The 16,625-nt window shown below is 57.2% G+C and overlaps 1 protein-coding gene across 2 annotated transcripts in view; it reads left to right on the forward strand.

Annotated features, from left to right (window-relative positions):
- The window catches only part of LOC140429187 (cadherin-related family member 2-like), a 313,290-nt gene that overhangs the window by 41,891 nt on the left and 254,774 nt on the right, over positions 1-16,625 (forward strand). The gene's annotated exons all lie outside the window — the stretch shown is intronic.

Consider the following 16,625-nt stretch of genomic DNA (forward strand, 5'->3'; position numbering starts at 1 on the left):
AAGAGGGGAACAATCAATGCGCGGTCGTTTTCCAGTTCTACATTGAGGGCCCTTTGTTCCCCATCCTCCTGTTCATAATCAGTCTAATTCTGATTTCGCAGTTGGATCAGGATCGCCCTGAGAAATCCCGGTTTTCGGCACCAAATGTAGATCCCCAAATTTCTTTCTCTGTCAGTCTGGCCTCAATAAAAGTTGAGATGGATTCGCACGTAAAAAGAAGTTATTTATTTAGCTTGCAAGCTTAAATCATCTTACAGAAACGTAAGAGACCTCCAGCCTCTTAAGCTCCAGAAAAACGACTGAACTAAAAGACAAAGGGATCTCTGTAAAATCAATTCAAATGGTATCAAGTTTCACATACTCGACGGACATAGGTCAGCCTATGTCCCTCCTGACCTGTTTGATCTATTCTGATTGGCTCACTTCCAATCCCTTTCTCTGGCCCCAATCAATGCAGCATCACTCTCATAGACACACCTCTTCCTGCTTTTTCCATGCGGTCTCAAACCCCTTTGTCCCTAACTGCCAGAATCAAAGTGGCTTATTTCTACATTACATTAACTAGTATCTCTAAAGTAACTATTTTATATCACATTCGTCACCTTGCTCTACTTGGCGGCCGGCTTCAGTGTAATGAGCAGTCAACCTAGTTTGCTGACTGCCCTTATGAGATGTCCAATGGAAATCCTCCAGTTTGTTCCAGGAAGGATTCTCGTAACCTGAGCCAAGGTAAATAAATTTGGAGAGTTGCATTTTTCCTGCTGTTTTGATTTTCCAAAATGAACTTTGTGTATTTTTGGGTCCTGCCCTTTTTTTAAAAAAAAATCTTCCTCTGCTACTTGTTGCTTTTGTGTAATTCAACATTCTTGTCGTGTACACTTCTAAAGAGCAATATTCTTGTGGTGGTCCATCACTCTGGGTAGTGCAGTGCCCAGGCTAATGTCCACATAATGGAAGGAGGAGTAGAGTTGCTGTGGAATGGGGAGATATATGGCAGAATTCTCTGTTCCTGTAAGTGTTGATGACGGGGCAGCATTTGCGGAGTTCCACAACAGCAAAATTGGCGCACACCTGGACTGATTTAACGACCGTTGAGGGGCTAGCACCGGCGCCATGTAGAACACAATTGATTCAAATAAGAAACATTGCTGGGTTTGGAATTGACACGCGGGACGCTGACAGGCTGCAGCCGCAGATACGCACTTCACTCCCCACACACACCATCCCAGACAACACGATGGCAGCAAGGAGGGCGGCCCTCCATTTTATGGACGCCGAGCTCGGGACCCTGTTAGATGCCACGGAGGAGAGACAGGCGACCCTGTACCCCGGCCCAGGAAGGGGGCTGCCAGCCGCCGCCTTAGGAAGTGCCTCGACGCAGGTGGCAGAGGCAGTAAGTGCCACCAGAAACACCATCCGGGCCTGCCCGCGCTGCAGAAAGAAACTGCATAACCTCTTCAGGGAGGCCAGGGTGTGCCCTGCGGCCCTAGCACCTAACCCTGCCCCACACACCCGTAAACTTATCCTCCCCACCACCACCACCTGGAGGTGGCAGAATCCTCACCATGCACCACATGCCGGCACCCATGCCGGCCGTCTTGGCCGGGTGCCCTGGCCACTGAAGCCGTCAGCCACCACACCTTGGGCTGCATGCGTTGAACTGTCCAACAATGTCGCTTTCTGTTTCCCCCGGCCCAGGAGAAGGCTGCCCATAACCGCCAGGAGCGGGAGAAACCTGGAGGGGGGCCTCCGTACCTGCAGTCCCACACCGCGGCAGAGCGTGGTAGGCTGGCTCGACGAAACGGCAGTTGCCGGGGTGGAGATCGGCGTCGGGCAAGGAAGTGAGGCCCCGCTGAGATGCGTTCCCCTTAAAAGACGTGCGTCACCCCCTCCACCTCAAAGTGAATCGAGGGGGGAAGGAAGGAACGGTGGAGAAAATAGAGAACCTCCTGCAACAGTCGGAATCATTTAGACCGTGAGTGAACATGCCGACCATCGGGAAACTTGATCCATTTGCCCAAGGGGTGTGTCATGGAGTCAGTACGTCGAACAACTCTGTTTCTTCTTTACCACGAACAAGATCACAGACAAGGACAAGTTGATACTTCTGACAGCTTGCGGGCCCCAGACCTACAACTTGATTAGGAACCTCCCATCCCCGGAGGCACCCGACTCGAAGATCTTTGACCAGATAGTGAAATTGGTTAAAAAACATTACAACCCAAGGCCATTGATTATCCTCCAACGTTATGGGTTTAACTCTGCAGTGAGGGACCATGAAGAGTTTGTCTGAGTCTGAGGTGAGGACAATCGAATCCGAGTTGGACTGCTATTGTTGCAGGGGAGGCTATCCCCAGGAGATCTGTCATGTTTGGGAGTTCATGCGCTACCGTTGTAACTGAAGGGGGCACATTCAAGCATGTTGTTGATGAGGCAAAGTGTGCCAAAGCCACAAAATCAGCAACAACAGTCCATAGCGCCACTGAACATGGGGGGAATGAGTTCTGGAGAAGAGAATTTGATGAATCAGTTGAATGCTGTCAATTTGAGGGAAATGGCTCTGATTTAAACCGCCCTGAGGGTGAACGGTAGACCCCTTGCAATGGAAGACGACACCAGGGCTTCGGTGACCATAGTGGGTGAATGCAGGAGCAGTGGGCGGGATTCTCCGATAATGAGGCAGAGTGTCCATGCCGTCGTGAATGGCGTCGCGATTCACGACGGCGCGAAACGGCCGCGGGCACGATCGATTCAGGCCCCGAAAAGGGGCCAGCAGCGGGGCCGCGAGAAATGCGGTGGCTGTGGCGCCAGAGCGGCGGCATCAGCGCGCGACGCCCGGCTGACACGTCATTTAAAGTGCGCGATCCGCACTCAGGACCCGAACGATGGAGATGGCTGAGCCCTGCCATGCCGCTCCCAGGTTCCGGGACAGTAATCTCGAGATGCTGCTGGACGCCGTAGAAGAGCACAGGGCCATCTTGTGCCCAAGACGTGGTCACCGGCAACCAGCCAGCTGACGTGGGGTGGGCACCACGGTGAGCGCTGTGGGGCACACCCCCCCCGGTCTAGAGACCAGTGCCGCGAGACGCTCGACGATCTCATGAGGGCTGCCAGGGTAAGTACCCCGAGAGTCCCCCCGGGCCACCCCCCCCCCCCCACCACCATGTCTCGCGCCCCCCCCCCTCTGCCCACGCAGTGGGGAGGATGGGGGGGGTTGGGGGCACCACGTTGTACCCGACCCACATGGGCAACACCCCCCCACCCGAGAGCTGCCATGGCGTGGTGCCCAGGGTCCCCCACCCAGTCATAATGTTGACAACATCTGCACGCCTTGATGCTGACCGCCTAACTCTGATGCTGCCCCCCCCCCACCCCTCCCGCAGGACAATACTGCTCACAACCTTCGTGAGCGTTCAAGAACCGGAGGGGATCACCTGTGCTGCACCCCCTCATCGTCCACGAGCAGAGGGCTCTGGACCTCGCTGGGGGAGCCGCCACCCGGGAGATAGCGCCATGCCAAGTCGGAGGCGCAGGACCAAGTGAGACTCCCCTGCCTGGCTGCATCCATTCCGCCCGTGCCGCCCCCCCTTTCAACTCACCCCGTGACACATACCCCCCCAACTCCTAACAACCCCCGACACTCCACCCCCTCACAATGCTGCCTCCACCCCCTCCTCCGCGACACTCCACCCCCTCACAATGCCCCTCCACCCCCTCACACCCGACTCCGAGTGTCTGACGATACATGCCTCATTGTCCCCCCCAGGGCCAAGAGCCGATTGTCAGGGACGTCGCGGAGAAGTCCCCACCGTCCAGCTGCAAACACATCCGCCCCACGGATGCACGGCAGAGTGGGGAAGGAAGACTGACAGGAGGGCCCTCCTCTGAGGGTGACGCACAGAGGACGGACAGACACGACAGGGATGAACACGGAACGGACAGTCAGGACACTGATGGCCGTGAGTCGGACAAGGAGAGGGCTGCGAGCCAGGACAGTGACAGAGAGAGGACGGGGACTCTAGACAGTGACGCACAGAGGACGGCCAGACAATCGACAAACACACCTGACACGGCACCTAACGTGGGCCGCGGACTAGTTGCGTCGGTCCAAGGATTGACCCAGGAGACCCCAGACCTGGGGACAGATGAGGAGCTTGAGTTTGCGGCACAGCTGTCACCCACACCCTCCACCATCGCAGATACACTCACCTCGGTTGGGCACATAAGTGATGAGGCTTCGGGGTCACTGACTGGTGCGCACCACACAGCCGAACCGGTACAGCAGGTGGAGGTAGGAGCAGCCGAGGGGTTGGACAGTCGGAGGGCAGCCCAGCCCCAGCACCCAGCTGCCGCCCAGACAGTTCCCGGGTTCCTGGACTTACCAGACCCACCCACAGACCCGATGCGTTTGGAAATCCAGGGAGTGGACAACGGGATGACAGCCACCTTCCAGCATCTGCAGGCGCAGTTGGAGGAGTCCATCCGCGTCCAGGAGCAGGGAGTGGTGCCGGTCATGGCTGCCTCCCAGGCCGACACCGCACGGGTGGTGTCCGCGGTGGAGGCAATGGGGGCAACGGTTTCGGCCATGGGTCAGGTTCTGCAAGGCGTGCGGCTTCATGTGCACACGTCATCCGTGGCCCAGGACAGGGCTGCCCTCTCACAGGCAGCCATGTCCCAGAGCCCACTGGACATTGCCACCGCGCTCCGGGGTCTGGCCCAGTCTCAGCAGGCCAAGGCCCAGTCTCAGCAGGCCATGGCCCAGTCTCAGCAGGCCATCGCTGAGAGCAACGGCGGCCTTGCGCACGTGCTGGATGGCGTCGCACAAGCGCAGAGGCAGGTTGCACAGTCTCTGACAGGGACGGCGCACTCCCTGAGCTCCATCGCTGCGAACGTTCAGACCCTGGTCGATGCCACAGCGGGCATCCAGGACTGGCAGCACCAGGTGTCGGTGGTGCCACGGCGCTCGTCTCTGCTCGCACCACCGTCCCATAGTGAAGCCCGGGGGCCACCGGGCTCCCCGAGGGAGGAGGAGGTTCTGGTGCCCGTCCCGGTTACACCAGCGAGGGAGGTCCCGGAACACTCAGACTCCCCCCGTGCCGTCCCTGGTGCATCTGGTGGGCAGTGGGCAGAGCAGGGTGGCACCACGCCATCCAGCATGCCCGCCGAGCAGCCTGGCCCATCCAAGCCGGGTCGCCCCAGGAAGCGCGCGCCGACGGGGAGCCAAGTCGCAGTGCAGGAGTCTCAGCAGTCCGCCTCCATTCCTGCTGTACCGTCCGGGAAAACACCAAGAAGTAGTAGAAGGGCCCGTAAGGCCAATAAGTTAGACATGTAGTAAGTTGGCACGGGTGCAGGACACAGCTTAGTTGTAGGGGCTAGGGCACTTGTATGTGAATGTCACGATTAAGTTCGCTGTTACACCAAACCCCTGCCGGAGGGGTCGTGAGGGGGACCGTATGATGCTGGGGGTCAAAGGTCTGTACAATGGTGAGGCTGGGTGTGTGTTTCTTACCCCCCCCTCCCCCCCAACACCCCGTCGCCCTCAGCACACCAATGCCAGCTGCCCCACATGGCCATGTGGTGGGTTGTCCGTGACGCATACAGGGACCACCAGGGTGGAGGGTTTACCTATGGCCATGAGTCAGACATTGTCTAGCGATCCAGAGCTCACAGCTCATCGCAGAGTGGGTTGTCATCATTCAACATGGCACTGATCACACCCGCTGACACAAGCAACTGTGTTAAAATATTCACGATGTGCCGCAGGTGTAAGGTGTCGTGAAAGTGGTGGTGTGGGAGCTAGGGTTGTCGGATGGTGCGGGAGGTGGGGGTGCTGGGTGGTGCGTTTGGGTGGTACGGTGGTGCAAGTGCCTAGCTGAGCGATGCCCTCCCCCTAGTTAGTGAAACGTGCGGCGATCAACGCCTCGCATGCTCGCTCTCCTAGCCGGTGTCGTCGTGCTGCCTCCTGGCCATATCCCGCCCCCAGGTAATGTCTGTGCCCCCCTCCTCCCCATCCTCCTCCCCATCCTCCTCCTCCTCATGTGCAGAGGCGTTGCCCTCATCGGGCTCACCCTGTACATCCTCCTTCAGGACATCGCCCCTCTGTTGGACAATGTTGTGCAATACACAGCAGACCACAACTATGCATCCGACCCTGTCGGGGTGGTACTGCAGGGCCCCTCCAGAGCGGTCCAGGCACCGGAATCTCATCTTCAGGAGGCCAAAGCACCTCTCCACAACACCCCTGGACGCTGTATGGGCCTCATTATAGCGGGTCTCCGCGTTGGCTTGTGGCGTCCGTATAGGCGTCATCAGCCACGACCGCAATGGGTAACCCCTGTCGCCCAGCAACCAGCCCCTCAGCCGGGGGCGGTGTCCCTCGGAAATAGCGGGGATGGAAGAATGAGCCAGTATGAAAGCATCATGCACGCTGCCAGGGTACTGGGCGCACACGTGCATTATCTTCATGCGATGGTCGCAGACCACCTGAATCCTCATTGAGTAGTTCCCCTTCCTGTTCAGGAAAACGTCCCTGTTATCCGAGGGTGGACACGTGCCGACATGCACCCCATCAATCACCCCCTTGACAATCGGCATCCCGGCCACGGAGGAGAATCCCGCTGCCTGGTCAGCCTGGTGTGCGCGGTCCTCCAGAAAATGCTCCTCCCCCTGCGCCCCATCAGGATCCGAATCCTCGTCCTCCGCATGCCCGACAATGTGGTGGTCATTGTCACCCTCCGCCTCCTCATACACCTGTCGGGCGGGAGGGCCTGCAGCATGAGCAGCTCGCACTGGGCCCTCTGCAGCCAGTCCCTCAGCTGCAGCCGCCGCTCCAGCAGCTGCTCTGAGCCGCCTTCGTCGGTGGCGCCGAATGGCTACCTGCAGGGCAGCCGCTCCCGCCACGGCGGCAAACATAGCTGGCTGCTGAGCAAATATGGCGAACTACACGAAGGTGGGGGGGGGGGCGGTTTGGGAAGGAGAGACAACAACATGTTTAACGATGGCGCTTTGACACCTCGACAGCCAGGGCCCATGAGATACATGGGTGACCCGGCTGCCTTGTACCGCTGCAGACACACATGCAACCTTCGCCCTTCCCACAGTATCCGTCCACTGCCCACTTAACCCCATCCCTCCTCATTGTGGCGCCACTTGCCTCGGCACATCAGCATGACCTGCACTTGGAAGCATGTCTTCGCCACCGTCCCGGCATGGCAGGCCGGCTGGCACGTCACTCCCGCGGGTAACCTTGCCAGCCCTCCCACGGCGGCATCATTTCCCCCAGCCCCTCCTCCGTCCTCCACCCCCTCCTCCTACCTCCACCCCCTCTTCCTTTCCCCACCCCCTGCTCCTTCCTCCACCCCCTGCTCCTTCCTCTACCCCCTGCTCCTTTCTCCACCCGCTGCTCCTTCCTCCACCCCCTGCTCCTTCCTCCACCCCCTGCTCCTTCCTCCACCCCCTGCTCCTTTCTCCACCCCCTGCTCCTTCCTCCACCCCCTGCTCCTTCCTCCACCCCCTGCTCCTTCTCCACCCCCTGCTCCTTCCTCCACCCCCTGCTCCTTCTCCACCCCCTGCTCCTTCCTCCACCCCCTGCTCCTTCCTCCACCCCCTGCTCCTTCTCCACCCCCTGCTCCTTCCTTCACCCCCTGCTCCTTCCTCCACCCCCTGCTCCTTCTCCACCCCCTGCTCCTTCCTCCACCCCCTGCTCCTTCTCCACCCCCTGCTCCTTCCTCCACCCCCTGCTCCTTCTCCACCCTCTGCTCCTTCCTCCACCCCCTGCTCCTTCTCCACCCCCTGCTCCTTCCTCCACCCCCTGCTCCTTTCCACACACCCTGCTCCATTCCCCACTCCTTCCTCCAGCCCCTGCTCCTTCCTCCACCCCCTGCTCCTTCCTCCACCCCCTGCTCCTTCCTCCACCCCCTGCTCCTTTCCCCACCCCCTGCTCCTTCCTCCACCCCCTGCTCCTTCCTCCACCCCCTGCTCCTTCTCCACCCCCTGCTCCTTCCTCCACCCCCTGCTCCTTTCCACACCCCCTGCTCCATTCCCCACTCCTTCCTCCAGCCCCTGCTCCTTCCTCCACCCCCTGCTCCTTCTCCACCCCCTGCTCCTTCCTCCACCCCCTGCTCCTTTCCACACCCCCTGCTCCATTCCCCACTCCTTCCTCCACCCCCTGCTCCTCCCTCCACCCCCTGCTCCTTCCTCCACCCCCTGCTCCTTTCCCCACCCCCTGCTCCTTCCTCCACCCCCTGCTCCTTCCTCCACCCCCTGCTCCTTCCTCCACCTCCTGCTCCTTCCTCCACCCCCTGCTCCTTCCTCCACCCCCTGCTCCTTCTCCACCCCCTGCTCCTTCCTCCACCCCCTGCTCCTTCTCCACCCCCTGCTCCTTCCTCCACCCCCTGCTCCTTTCCACACCCCCTGCTCCATTCCCCACTCCTTCCTCCATTCCCCACTCCTTCCTCCAGCCCCTGCTCCTTCTCCACCCCCTGCTCCTTCCTCCACCCCCTGCTCCTTCCTCCACCCCCTGCTCCTTTCCCCACCCCCTGCTCCTTCCTCCACCCCCTGCTCCTTCCTCCACCCCCTGCTCCTTCCTCCACCCCCTGCTCCTTCTCCACCCCCTGCTCCTTCCTCCACCCCCTGCTCCTTTCCACACCCCCTGCTCCATTCCCCACTCCTTCCTCCAGCCCCTGCTCCTTCCTCCACCCCCTGCTCCTTCTCCACCCCCTGCTCCTTCCTCCACCCCCTGCTCCTTTCCACACCCCCTGCTCCATTCCCCACTCCTTCCTCCACCCCCTGCTCCTCCCTCCACCCCCTGCTCCTTCCTCCACCCCCTGCTCCTTTCCCCACCCCCTGCTCCTTCCTCCACCCCCTGCTCCTTCCTCCACCCCCTGCTCCTTCCTCCACCCCCTGCTCCTTCTCCACCCCCTGCTCCTTCCTCCACCCCCTGCTCCTTCTCCACCCCCTGCTCCTTCCTCCACCCCCTGCTCCTTTCCACACCCCCTGCTCCATTCCCCACTCCTTCCTCCAGCCCCTGCTCCTTCCTCCACCCCCTGCTCCTTTCCCCACCCCCTGCTCCTTCCTCCACCCCCTGCTCCTACCTCCACCCCCTGCTCCTTCCTCCACCCCCTGCTCCTTCTCCACCCCCTGCTCCTTTCCACACCCCCTGCTCCATTCCCCACTCCTTCCTCCAGCCCCTGCTCCTTCCTCCACCCCCTGCTCCTTTCCCCACCCCCTGCTCCTTCCTCCACCCCCTGCTCCTTTCCCCACCCCCTGCTCCTTCCTCCACCCCCTGCTCCTACCTCCACCCCCTGCTCCTTCCTCCACCCCCTGCTCCTTCCTCCACCCCCTGCTCCTTCTCCACCCCCTGCTCCTTCCTCCACCCCCTGCTCCTTCTCCACCCCCTGCTCCTTCCTCCACCCCCTGCTCCTTTCCACACCCCCTGCTCCATTCCCCACTCCTTCCTCCAGCCCCTGCTCCTTCCTCCACCCCCTGCTCCTTTCCCCACCCCCTGCTCCTTCCTCCACCCCCTGCTCCTACCTCCACCCCCTGCTCCTTCCTCCACCCCCTGCTCCTTCTCCACCCCCTGCTCCTTTCCCCACCCCCTGCTCCTTCCTCCACCCCCTGCTCCTTCCTCCACCCCCTGCTCCTTCCTCCACCCCTGCTCCTTCCTCCACCCCCTGCTCCTTCTCCACCCCCTGCCCCTTCCTCCACCCCCTGCTCCTTTCCACACCCCCTGCTCCATTCCCCACTCCTTCCTCCAGCCCCTGCTCCTTCCTCCACCCCCTGCTCCTTCCTCCACCCCCTGCTCCTTTCCCCACCCTCTGCTCCTTTCCCCACCCCCTGCTCCTTCCTCCACCCCCTGCTCCTTTCCACACCCCCTGCTCCTTTCCACACCCCCTGCTCCATTCCCCACCCCTTCCTCCAGCCCCTGCTCCTTCCCCCGCCCCAGCATGACGGCACCCTTCTCCTCCTACCAATAGCGGGGAGCTGAATAGCGGAGAGCCCGGAGAATGGCCGTATTTAGAACCTCGGGCGATTCTCCACCTCGGGCGATTCTCCGACAGGCGTGGCGCCGACCTCGATGAAGCCGCTCTCGCCGTTTGGGAGAATGGCGGAACGGCGTCGGACCGGCGCCGCGGGGAAAATTGGTGCAAAGGCGATTCTCCCATACGGCGCGGCATGGGAGAATTAAGCTAAAGAATACTACAGCCAAACTTTCGACAAACACCGGAGAGATTTTGACGACCCTCGTAACAGCCAATATCCGAGTGGTCTAATAATAATAATCTTTATTGTCACAAGTAGGCTTACATTACCACTGCAATGAAGTTACTGTGAAAATCTCCCAGTCGCCACATTCCGGCGCCTGTTCAGGTACACAGAGGGAGAATTCAGAATGTCCAAATTAGCTAACAGCACGTCTTTCGGGACTTGTGGGAGGAAACCGGAGCACCCGGAGGAAACCCATCCAGACACAGGGAGAATGTGCAGACTCCACACAGACAGTGACCCAAGTCGGGAATCGAACCTGGGACCCTGGCACTATGAAGCAACAGTGCTAACCACTGTGATACCGAGCAGCACTTGCTTTCCCTCCTCTTCCACCCCTACTCCTCCTCTTCCTTGGCTTCCTCTTGATGGTGAGGTATAGCAACATATTGAACAACACAGCAAATCTTGGGAGCCACTCATCCAACTTGAAGCAAATATTAAAACATCAAACATGTAGCAACAACCGGAATAAATCACCCAGCAACCAACCTGTAAGTTGTTGGCGGGCCCTTTAAATGGTGCTTGTCGTGATTTCTTCATACTATTGGGTATCACTTGCAAATGGGCAAGGTTAAGGGAGGATATCAGTGACTTCACAATCAGCGTGCTCTGCATACTTCTTGTGGCTGTTAACTGTGCTCATGCTAACCACTTCACTAAGATGGTGTCCGTGTTGTTGTGTTTTGGACTCATTGGGTGTCTCATTGGTGAGATCTAGAATCTTGTACGTTTACTTGTACGGAATTGGAGATAGCTTTCTGACGTGTGTTGGCAATTGGTTGGGAGATATGAGAGAGTGTGGCTTAAGGGTATGTACTCTGATAAGTGGAATTTGACAAGTGTTTCTCAATGATCTGTACCGTGGCCTCGGCGTTTCAACACATGATTAGATAGAGGGTTGAGTGTGAAACTTAGCAGATGACACCAAGTTAGAAAGCACAAGGAGTTATGCAGATGGGAACAGGAGGTTGCACAGGGACATAAACAGATGCTGAAGGTTGGACAGGCCCCGAGGGCTGAATGGAATTCCTGTTCCTGCATTCCTATGTCCTCAACTTTACCCCATCCTCCCACTGCTGAATCAGGCATCCTGTACTTACGCTTCCTGTTGCCCAGAAATCTCAAGTCCCCATTTATCTAATTGCAGCCTTTTAAAACAGTCAACTATCCTCCTTCCCTGCAGTAATAATTAAATTAGTGCTTCTTGATACACGATCAATCACTACTGAAGCGAGATTGTAATCCAATTGAAGGCTTTAATGAACAAGTAGTTACCCCAGCAGCTCCGGTAGAGAATGACTGCTGTGGGTGAAACACAGACTCTTGTGCTCCGCCTGCTGGGCGGAACCAACAGGCAGGTTCTACCACTCATACTACAGTATAAGGTACATCCCACCTAGGCACCGTGATATCCCTAAGATGAAAATCGCTTATTGTCACAAGTAGGCTTCAAATGAAGTTACTGTGAAAAGCCCCTAGTCGCCACATTCCGGCGCCTGTTCGGGGAGGCTGGTACGGGTATAGCCTACCACATTCACCCCCTGTTTAAAAAGGAGTCCGGCGGGGGTGGTGGCCTTGCTTTTACAGTGGTAGAGGTTATAGCGGTACCCTTCGGTGCCTTTACATGCAATACATATATTTACAGACAATTATTTACAAGTTCATTTTACAATGAAACTATCAGCCGGTCGGGGGCCCTAGTCGTCCTCTGCGATCGTCGCAGTCCCGGAGGTGATGCCGGCGTCGGCTCGGGCATCCGTGGCTCTGTGAACGTGTCATCTCCAGCTTCATCGCATTCGGATGGGGCCAGTGGGAGAACGGATCCTCCTGGGAAGGGGGCTGCGGTGGTGTGCGCCGGTGAAAAAATGGTTGGGGTTGGTGGGGGGGGTGAGGGTGGGGATCCAGCGGGGGCCAGATCCTGGAGGGAGACCATGTCTTGCCGGCCATTGGGGTGTGCCACATAGGCGTACTGGAGGTTAGCATGGAGGAGACTAAATGAATATTTTTCGTCAGTATTCACTCAGGAAAATGATAATGTTGTGGAGGAGAATGCTGAGCCCCAGGCTAATAGAATAGATGGCATTGAGGTACGTAGGGAAGAGGTGTTGGCAATTCTGGACAGGCTGAAAATAGATAAGTCCCCGGGACCTGATGGGATTTATCCTAGGATTCTATGGGAGGCCAGGGAAGAGATTGCTGGACCTTTGGCTTTGATTTTTATGTCATCATTGGCTACAGGAATAGTGCCAGAGGACTGGAGGACAGCAAATGTGGCCCCTTTGTTCAAAAAGGGGAGCAGAGACAACCCCGGCAACTATAGGCCGGTGAGCCTCACGTCTGTAGTGGGTAAAGTCTTGGAGGGGATTATAAGAGACAAGATTTATAATCATCTAGATAGGAATAATATGATCAGGGATAGTCAGCATGGCTTTGTGAAGGGTAGGTCATGCCTCACAAACCTTATTGAGTTCTTTGAGAAGGTGACTGAACAGGTAGACGAGGGTAGAGCAGTTGATGTGGTGTATATGGATTTCAGCAAAGGGTTTGATAAGGTTCCCCGCGGTAGGCTATTGCAAAAAATACGGAGGCTGGGGATTGAGGGTGATTTAGAGATGTGGATCAGAAATTGGCTAGCTGAAAGAAGACAGAGGGTGGTGGTTGATGGGAAATGTTCAGAATGGAGTACAGTCACAAGTGGAGTACCACAAGGATCTGTTCTGGGGCCGTTGCTGTTTGTCATTTTTATCAATGACCTAGAGGAAGGCGCAGAAGGGTGGGTGAGTAAATTTGCAGACGATACTAAAGTCGGTGGTGTTGTCGATAGTGTGGAAGGATGTAGCAGATTACAGAGGGATATAGATAAGCTGCAGAGCTGGGCCGAGAGGTGGCAAATGGAGTTTAATGTAGAGAAGTGTGAGGTGATTCACTTTGGAAGGAATAACAGGAATGCGGAATATTTGGCTAATGGTAAAGTTCTTGAAAGTGTGGATGAGCAGAGGGATCTAGGTGTCCATGTACATAGATCCCTGAAAGTTGCCACCCAGGTTGATAGGGTTGTGAAGAAGGCCTATGGAGTGTTGGCCTTTATTGGTAGAGGGATTGAGTTCCGGAGTCGGGAGGTCATGTTGCAGCTGTACAGAACTCTGGTACGGCCGCATTTGGAGTATTGCGTACAGTTCTGGTCACCGCATTATAGGAAGGACGTGGGGGCTTTGGAGCGGGTGCAGAGGAGATTTACCAGGATGTTGCCTGGTATGGAGGGAAAATCTTACGAGGAAAGGCTGATGGACTTGAGGTTGTTTTCGTTGGAGAGAAGAAGGTTAAGAGGAGACTTAATAGAGGCATACAAAATGATCAGGGAGTTGGATAGGGTGGACAGTGAGAGCCTTCTCCCGCGGATGGATATGGCTGGCAGGAGGGGACATAACTTTAAACTGAGGGGTAATAGATATAGGACAGAGGTCAGAGGTAGGTTCTTTACGCAAAGAGTAGTGAGGCCGTGGAATGCCCTACCTGCTACAGTAGTGAACTCGCCAACATTGAGGGCATTTAAAAGTTTATTGGATAAACATATGGATGATAATGGCATAGTGTAGGTTGGATGGCTTTTGTTTCGGTGCAACATCGTGGGCCGAAGGGCCTGTACTGCGCTGTATCGTTCTATGTTCTATGTTCTATGTAGATGTACCCTCTCGACCAGTAGGTCCGACTTGTGGGCCCGTCCGTGTTTCGGAGTAGGACGGGTCCGGGGGCTGCCAACCATGTTGGGAGCGAGGTCCCCGAGGAGGACTTCAGGGAAGGCAAGGAGACGTTCATGAGGTGTTTCGCTGGTAGTAGTGCACAGCAGTGATCGGATGGAGTGAAGTGCATCGGGGAGGACTTCCTGCCATCGGGACACTGGGAGATTCTTGGACCAAAGGGCCAGTAGGACGGCCTTCCAGACCGTCCCGTTCTCCCTCTCTACCTGCCCTGCCTGTTTCCCCGGGGGTTATAACTGGTCGTCCTGCTGGAGGCAATGCCCTTGCTGAGCAGGAATTGACGCAGCCCGTCACTCATGATGGAAGACCCCCTATGGCTATGGATGTAGGCGGGAAACCGAACAGGGTAAAGATGCTGTGGAGGGCTTTAATGATGGTGGCAGCCATCATGTCGGGACAGGGGATGGCGAAAGGGAACCAGGAGTACTCATCAATCACGTTTAAGAAATAGGTGTTGCGGTCGGTGGAGGGAAGGGGCCCTTTGAAATCCACGCTGAGGCGTTCAAAGGGGCGGGAAGCCTTCACCAGCTGCGCTTTCTCTGGCCTGTAGATGTGCAGCTTGCACACCGCGCAGATTTGGCAGTTTCTGGTTACGGGCCTGACCTCCTCGATGGAGTAGGGCAGATTGCGGATTTTAACAAAGTGGAAGAACCGGGTGACCCACGGGTGGCAGAGGTTGTCGTGGAGGGTCCAGAGTCAGTCCGGACAGGGCATGAGGAGGCTCGTTGGGCTTCCCGGGACAATACAAGATCTTGTAATTATAGGTGGAGAGCTCGGTTCTATCACTTCGTAAAGACCTGCAACCTGCCCTACTCCATCGAGGAGGTCAGGACAGCCACCAGGAACTGACAAATCTGTGCAGAGTGCAAGCCGCACTTCTACAGGCCAGATAAAGCGCACCTGATAAAGGCTTCCCGTCCCTTTGAGCGCCTCAGTCTGGACTTCAAAGGCCCCCTTGTCTCCACCGACCGCAACACGTACTTCCTGAACGTGATTGACGAGTACTCCCGGTTCCCTTTCGCAAACCCCTGCCCCGACATGACCGCGGCCAAGGTCATTAAAGCCCTCTGCACCATCTTTATACTGTTCGGTTTCCCCGCCTACATACATAGCGATAGGGGGTCCTCCTTCATGAGCGACGAACTGCGTCAATTCCTGCTCAGCAAAGGCATTGCCACGAGCAGGACGACCAGTTACAACCCCCGGGATAACGGTCAGGTAGAGAGGGAGAACGGAACGGTCTGGAAGACCGTCCTGCTGGCCCTACGGTCCAGAAGTCTCCCATTTTCCCGCTGGCAGGAAGTCCTCCCGGACGCCCTCCACTCCATCCGGTCGCTGCTTTGTACAACAACGAATCAAACACCTCACAAACGCCTCCTTGTCTTCCCTAGGAAGTCCTCCTCCGGAACCTCACTTCCGACCTGGCAGGCAGCCCCGGGACCCATCCTGCTCCGAAAACATGTGCGGGCGCACAAATCGGACCCGTTGGTCGAGACGGTTCATCTCCTCCACGCGAACCCTCAATACGCCTACGTGGCGTACCCCGACGGCCGACAAGACACAGTCTCCCTGCGGGACCTGGCGCCCGCCGGAGCTCCACACACCCCCCCAACACCAATCACCCCCTCCCTCCCACCGGCGCACCCCACAGCCGCGCCCTCCAGAGCTCCACACACACCCTCTGCACCAATCACCCCCTCCCTCCCACCGGCGCACCCCACAGCCGCGCCCTCCGGAGCTCCACACACCCCCCCAGCACCAATCAACCCCTCCCTCCCACCGGCGCAACCCACAGCCCCCCCTTCCCGGGTGGATCGGTCCTCCCCCCAGTCGCGACTAGGGGTAGTGGAGCAGGAAGAGACATCGCTACGCTCCCAGAGACGATGGTGCCCGGGCCTGCGCCTGCATCACCACCGGGGTTGAGACGATCGGCGAGGACGACCAGGACACCCATTCGACTCATCAAATCCGTATAACAAAGCAAGAAATGCCTCTGTAAATAATTTAGTTGCCCAGTAAAAGTGGCATTGTAAATAGTACTGGTAGTTTGATATCGGAGCATATCCGCCATGTTAGTGGCATTCCAGGTCCCGATTCTGTAAACACCTACCACCATACGGCCCACTACACCCACCGGGTTCTTTATTAACAAGGGTGAATGTGGTGGTATGTATTAGGGGTATTACGGTACCCTGTGATGCCGAGTGGCTATTGGTGGATAGACGCTGGGTCCCGATTGGATCAGCCGCCTACTGGCTCCACCCAGTAAGGCGGAGTATAAGAGCCCGGGTTCTCCCAACAGCCGCATTCTGTAACTGTGCTGCTGGGGAACAAGTCTGCGGAATAAAGCCATCGATTGACTCCATCTCTTCTCATCTCATGAGTGATTGATCGTGCTACAATGCGGAGAGCAGTCATTCTTCAATTCTTGATCATTAAATTGATGTACGATCAATCACTACTGAAGCGAGATTGTAGTCCAATTGAAGGCTTTACTGAACAAATAGTTACCCCAGCATCTCCGGTACAGAATGACTGCTGTGGGTGAAACACAGACTCTTATGCTCCATTCTACCACTCATACTGCAGTATAAGGTACAT

This window comes from Scyliorhinus torazame, chromosome 9, assembly GCF_047496885.1.
Source record: "Scyliorhinus torazame isolate Kashiwa2021f chromosome 9, sScyTor2.1, whole genome shotgun sequence".
NCBI lineage: Eukaryota > Metazoa > Chordata > Chondrichthyes > Carcharhiniformes > Scyliorhinidae > Scyliorhinus > Scyliorhinus torazame.